Raw genomic sequence first — 6,000 nt, 5'->3', positions numbered from 1 at the left:
GATTCTTTTTCTGATTAAAAACCCACCTTTTGTTTCGTTTTGATTTAGCTGTAAATGGAGTTATTTGGTAGGGGGGCTGCTCATAATTGGCCTGATGGGATTTGAATTGTTTGGGGGCTCAAGGGATCCTGAGCCAGCTAAGGAGGCTGGGCCCAGAGTCCTTGCCCCATGGGAAGAGGGAATTTTGTTCTGGCTCCGAATTGAGTAAAAGCAAACATTGAGCAGTCCTGAGACCTGGCAATAGAGAGGAAAAGAGGTAAACTTCTTCCACAGGGAGGGGAAGGGAGAAAGGAAGAGAAAGAGACCAAGCGACTAGTTTTCAGAGCCAGGCTTGTGTTTTTTGAAACCTCAGAAGTGTCTACTGTGGTCTTGTACAGCTGAACTAACGTTTTGAAGCAGGCAGCCAGGACATCCGTTTTAAATAGCCCTGTGTGAGTGATCATTTTTACTGAACAGATCGCCCCTGTAGATTTCAACATCAATCCTTTATTTCTAATGCACGTCTGAGCCTTGTCAGAATTAGAATTCCTTGGGAGGCTTTTTTTCCAAAGTAGGGAAGTTGTTACCGGTTTTATTTCTGCTCTAAAACAGCTATCCTGGCACGGGTCTGGCCGCGGATCTCCACTTTCGGCGGCCTCTCTGGCCTCAGGAGGTGTCGGACTGGGCTGCTGGCCTGGGGACACCCCAGCAGGACTTTGGGAGCTGAACTTTCACTTTTTGTTCCACCGGTTTCCATCTCTGGGCTCCTAAATCTTTTTAGTAATGAATCTTTCTCTTCTCCCAACTTTTCACCTCTCCCCACCCCCCAGCAAAAAAATTCATCTTTGACTTTTCTTCCCACTTCTAATTTCCTGGGCTCTTTGATGCCCAGATATGTCTATTGGAAAACTCTCAGGGTTGCCCTGGGCAGAGGAGGAGGAGGGAGTGGTTGTGGACACAGGCTGTTGCCCCTTCCATGTCACCCCTGATGAACCTCCAAGGAGGCAGAGCAGGCTGTGGACAGATGCCCCTCCCAGCACTTTTCTCCAGGCTCAAAAGTGTTTGCTTGTGGGGGATTCATGCATATTTGGTACGTATGCACTTCTTGCCTGGAGTTTCAACTTTTTTTCCCTTTCTTACCGCTCTGTCTTTTCTTCCTCTCTTTATCTCATTCTGTCTGCATCTCTCTCTTCCCCAACCTCCACCCTCACCTTCCAGGAACTTGTAAGGGAAATCACTGGCCCAGGGGCCGCTCTGCACCAGCAGTTCTCTTTGTTGACTTCCTAGCGGCTCCTCTCCCATAGTGTCTTAGGACCGGGGGGCGGGGGGGCCAGGGAGGGTTTTCTCCCCCCATCTGTCTGCAGAGATACGATTTCCAGTATCCAGAAGAGACTCGGAGATTCCGAGAGGATGGTTGGTTGGGTCTAGAGAGTGTGCTGGTTGAAGGGAATCTCAGCAGGCCTCACATTTTAGAAAACAAGGGAAAACTGGAAAGTTTGAACACTTGTGTTAGAATGGGCAGCAGTGGTCCCAGGACAGGGTGTGTAGGTGGTCAAGTCACCCAGCTCAGGCCGCGGCTTGGCAGTGGAGATGTTTGGCTCTAGGGCTCCAAATCCGTGGAGTGGGAGCCTTCGCTCAGCCAGCCCCAGGCCCAGCACAAGGCTGGGTGGGGTAGCAGGGTGCGCAGGCGCTGCCAGGGCTGCTCCCCAACCCATCCTAGCGGGGGGGACGGGCTCCTCAGAGTCACAACTTTAGTGGGCTTTGGTACCCTCGGCCTTGTCACCCTTGCACTGGATGTAGTTTCTGTCAAACACATTCTTCTCCCCGCCGTCTGGAGCCGGCTTAGTTTGAAGTCTGTTTACTCGTCCTGGGGAAAGGAGAATTCAGCCGGGTGCCGACGGGACCGACACAGACAGGGCCTTGGCCGCGTCTCTCCATCCATCACGCGGGGTCCACCAGTTCCCGCTCCTGGCCGGGAGATTGTTGTAGCTGCGGGAAGCGGCCCTGGAACGCGACTGGAAGCGTCTTGACAGGGAAATAGGTGCCGGCTGTGCGCAGCGAAAGACCGCAGCCCGGGAATGCCCCCCACCCGCACATCCCGGCCAGCCTCTGCGAAGCAGATCTCCGTCCGTGCTCTCCCGGATGGACCTCCCCTAGGTCTCCAGCATCTCTGGCTCGGATCGGTTCTGGCCTCTCCTGAGGCGAAATCAGCCTCCTGGAGATGCCCCTGGCGCTGAAATGCCTGGAAGAGCCGGAAGCTTCCCCACGTGTGGGGGCAGCGCAGTTCGCCCCGAGTTCAGGGAGAAGCTGAGCGACTTCACCTAAACACCCCACCCATCCCTAGGCCCCGACGGTTGCGGGGAGTGGGGGAGATTTTGCAGACAGCATCTCCCCTTCCTCCTCTCCCCCACCCCCACTCTGCCGTGTAAACACGAGGACTTTCTCGAGAGCCCTGGAGAGCGGCTCTAGTGGCTTCGGGGCCTGAAACCCCAGGCTTGGCTTGTTTGATGTTTAGCATCCCAAAGCGGCTCCCCACCCCCGCCCCAGCCTGGGAGCCCCCCGAGCTGTGGGTCGGAGAGGCAGGAAGCAGCCTTCTCCGCTGGCCAGGCCGGGAACTGGGCTGGGTTCGGGGAAGGCAAGAAAAGGACTGGAGATGCTCTGAGCAGGGCAGAAGGGAGCCCGGGCTGCAGCCGCCCCCAACCGCAGCACCAGCGGGTACAGCTGGAGTCCTCAAGGCCAGGAGGCGGGTGGGGGCAGGGAACGCCTCAGCCGCCGGGGCAGCGGCTCTGAGATAGGGGCTGGCCCGGTGGGAAGTAGCTTGGGGCCCGCGAGTGAAATCAGAGCCTGGCCGGAGCCGACTGCGCGAGAGGCGCTCAGGCACTTGCTCCTGGAGGCGAGGGAGGCCCCGCGCGCTCCGCTCCAAGGGCCTCTCAGGAGCCGGCTCTCCCCACTGCTTAGGGCTTGGGCTTTCAAAGGCAAGACTTGCTCGGGAGCCTTCCAAGGGGTTTTAAATCCTCGTAGGGCTGGGCTAGGCCGAGGTCTGGCATCCAGGTCTCGGATTTTGAGACCCTGGGGAAGAATTCTCAGACTGTAGAGGCAAGTCCGCTCTTGGGGCGCGTTCCCCGAGTAGGGGCGTCGGTGAGGGGCATCTCCAGGCGCGAGCACAAAAGGTAGCGCGAGTCTCTTCTCAGGCGACCCGAGATAAGAGGAAATGAGAACGGGGTTTTCTGACTTCCAACTCATTAGGGACCAGGTAAGGTCAATGCTTTCTCTATTATGTCTTTATCTTAAAAGCGGGTCAATTTAAGATAACGGGGGAAAAAATCCAGAATCTGTGTGAACCGTGCTGATAAAGACTGACCCCTTTCTTGAACTAAAAGCAAGCCAGGCAGACATTCATTTTCTATAAACAAGAGAGTTGTGAGAAGCTGCCTTGAATTCTGATCGAATGTCTCCAGTCTCTCTAGACACCCCCCCCCTCTTATTAGAGCTGGGGAGCAGAGTGAGCGTGGATATTGTTTGTGGAGAACTAGAAGCCTGTTGGGAAATGTGAATCTGAGATGATATGGCTCTTAGGCATGATTTACTGGCTTGTTTGTTTCAAATGTGGCTTTCTTTTAGAATGGAAAGAAAGTGACAGACTTGAGTATTGGGAGGCATGAGGATGAATGTTTTCCTTGCTCAGCCCGGTCAGTATTAGGAGATGCGGGACACTCACTTCCTCTGGCCCTCTCTGCCTTCCTGGCTGGTGTGTTTGTGGTTGTGCAATTGTGTTCTTGCGGCTTTGGGCCACCCTCTGTGGGGCCCAACTTGGGTTCCTGCCTCAAGTTGGAGCATAAAAAGCTTTCTGGTGCCTCTTGGGCCAGTAGCTTCTGGAAGGAGTGTCCTATCCCCAATCACCCTCTGTGGTGAGCTTGCCCTCTGAGCTCCTCCACCAAGTGGCTGGAGGAATTGGGTATGGATGGGAGTAGAGGAAAGAATGTGCTTTCTTGACGGGGAGGCCCAGGGTCTGCATGCCCCCCTCTCCATGTAGTTGTGTTTCTGAACTTTCCTGGATGATTCTCAAAGGAACCCAGGAGCAGAAGGCTCAGCAACTTGACAGTACAGCTTCTGCCTCATCTGAAGCCATGGCTGAAGTGGCTGGCTGCGTCTCTCTCTGATAGTGACCTAATGCTCTATTTGGAGGGCATCTCAACCCAGACCCAGGCTTCTCATTTGATAATGTTTCCCATTTGGTCTCTGCTTTCTAAACATTTACTGTCTTAGTTATTGCGAGTTGTAACAAAGTTTTGGAAAGGGTGAGATTTAAATTCATTTTCCTATTTTATTTCTTTCTTCGTTATTTTCAGGACACTGCAATATAAAGTGGTCACTATTAGTGTGCTGCTTGAAACAGAAAAAAATATTTAAAAAATTGCAGGCAATTGGCCACATTAAAGAGCACCCTTTCCTCCAACATAATATTCACATCTGATTCTGCCCAGTGTGTATGTTGGTATAAGTGGTTGCATACAGACACCTGTCTGTGTGTGTATTATAGAAGTGTAGGTGCATATGTCTATCTTATATATCTATTTATAAGATATTCAAAAAGAAAGAATTTTAGTGTAGAATTCTCTTAGTAGGGGATCTTACAGAACCTGTTGGATGCAAGAAAGTTGAATGCATTCATTAGCTCAATTAAGACGCCACATGAAACTTAGTTTCCCTTCAAAAAAATCAAGTAAACAAAAACTTTCTTTGGTTTTCCCCACTTTAAATTAGAATATTAATTTATTTTCATGTGAAACTCTGAAGAACTAGCTACGCTTTGGGGAAATATTAAAACTTATTCTTAAAGAAAAAGGACTTGTTGCCTGAGACACACAGCTGTAGATGAGACGTCTTGAAGCAATCTGTAACAAAAATTATTGTCATTTGTCACACCTACCTTACCCACTAACAGAAATCGTTAGTAGGAACACTAGTGCCAGCTAAAAAAACAAGTGGAACTGTTTCTGGCCTTCACAGAGTAGTGGAAATAAGATAGCAGGTCCGAGTGTAGTCTCACAATGAGAAAAGACAAACTTTTCCTCCTCCCTCTCCCCATTTTGTACATTTCTGGGAATTCTGTCTTTGATGCTGGATGGAATCCTCAGTAACACCAGGCTCTTGGTGGAGTGTAAAACATTGCAGTTCTAGGGGTTTCGGTGATTGCTGATAATGTCATTTCTACAAAATCGAATATGTCAGCCCATGATAAGTGTCTTTGGGTACCCTTCCCCAGTCGCAATGCCCTGGAGCCATTCTGTGCAAAATCACCCAGAACGGCAGCGCCTCCACGATGCCTAGCATTCTCCCTCCCAATGCCACTGCTCTAAGGTGTCCAAAGCTCTAGGAAAACAAGGGTTTATTTGGTCCGCGTGCTACCGATTTACCTGATCCTCCGGCGTACATAAGGCTGAGCGCGCGCGCACAGATGTAAACCTGGGAATTACCGTAATGACACGAAAAGGACTGAGAGCTGGTTCCTCTGAGCTGGTTGCTCGCTCTGTTCTAACCTAGGAGACCAGGTCAGCGGTTTAACAAATCCGGCTCCGCCTGTGTATACAGTGGATCTCGCACAGTTAGGGTCCCCGCAGGTGCCCCCAGAGCACCAGGTTTCTAAACAGACTTGCAGCGACCGGCTTTTTCAGAGGAGACTCTGATGCCGCAGAGGATTAAACCTTTCTCCCCGCCTGGCCACTTGACGGTGCCTTGAGGTCTGCAAGGCACCGTTTTCTGGGTGGGGATAAAGGGAGGGGGCAAGCTGGGAAGTGATGGCTTCTTTCCTTCTGAGTGTGCTTCAGCAAGAACTGCAACCCTTGCACCCCAGGCGTGCACAGACCATACATCCTCATCTCTAGCCAGGGAAGACAGAAGCTGTAGCTGGTTCATTGCCACTCACTAACCCACAGTATAAACTGGAATGTTGATTACTGCTCCCCAGCAGGACCCCTGGGGCTGAGGCCTGGGTGTAGGAAACTTTGGAAGTGTACGTAT

At 51.6% G+C, this 6,000-nt stretch overlaps 1 long non-coding RNA gene across 1 annotated transcript in view; it reads left to right on the top strand.

The window, feature by feature from the left end:
* Nucleotides 1-2,825: 2,825 nt before the first annotated feature.
* LOC139044555 (uncharacterized) overlaps nt 2,826-6,000 on the top strand; it is a 30,601-nt gene continuing 27,426 nt past the window's right edge. The window contains exon 1 of the long non-coding RNA XR_011501567.1: nt 2,826-3,232. This is a non-coding gene — a long non-coding RNA (uncharacterized lncRNA). The remainder of the gene's footprint in view (nt 3,233-6,000) is intronic.

The sequence above is a fragment of the Equus asinus genome, chromosome 2 (genome assembly GCF_041296235.1).
Source record: "Equus asinus isolate D_3611 breed Donkey chromosome 2, EquAss-T2T_v2, whole genome shotgun sequence".
NCBI classification, from domain to species: domain Eukaryota; kingdom Metazoa; phylum Chordata; class Mammalia; order Perissodactyla; family Equidae; genus Equus; species Equus asinus.
Note: the sequence above shows the minus strand (reverse complement) of the source record. Positions and strands in the feature narration are given on the sequence as shown.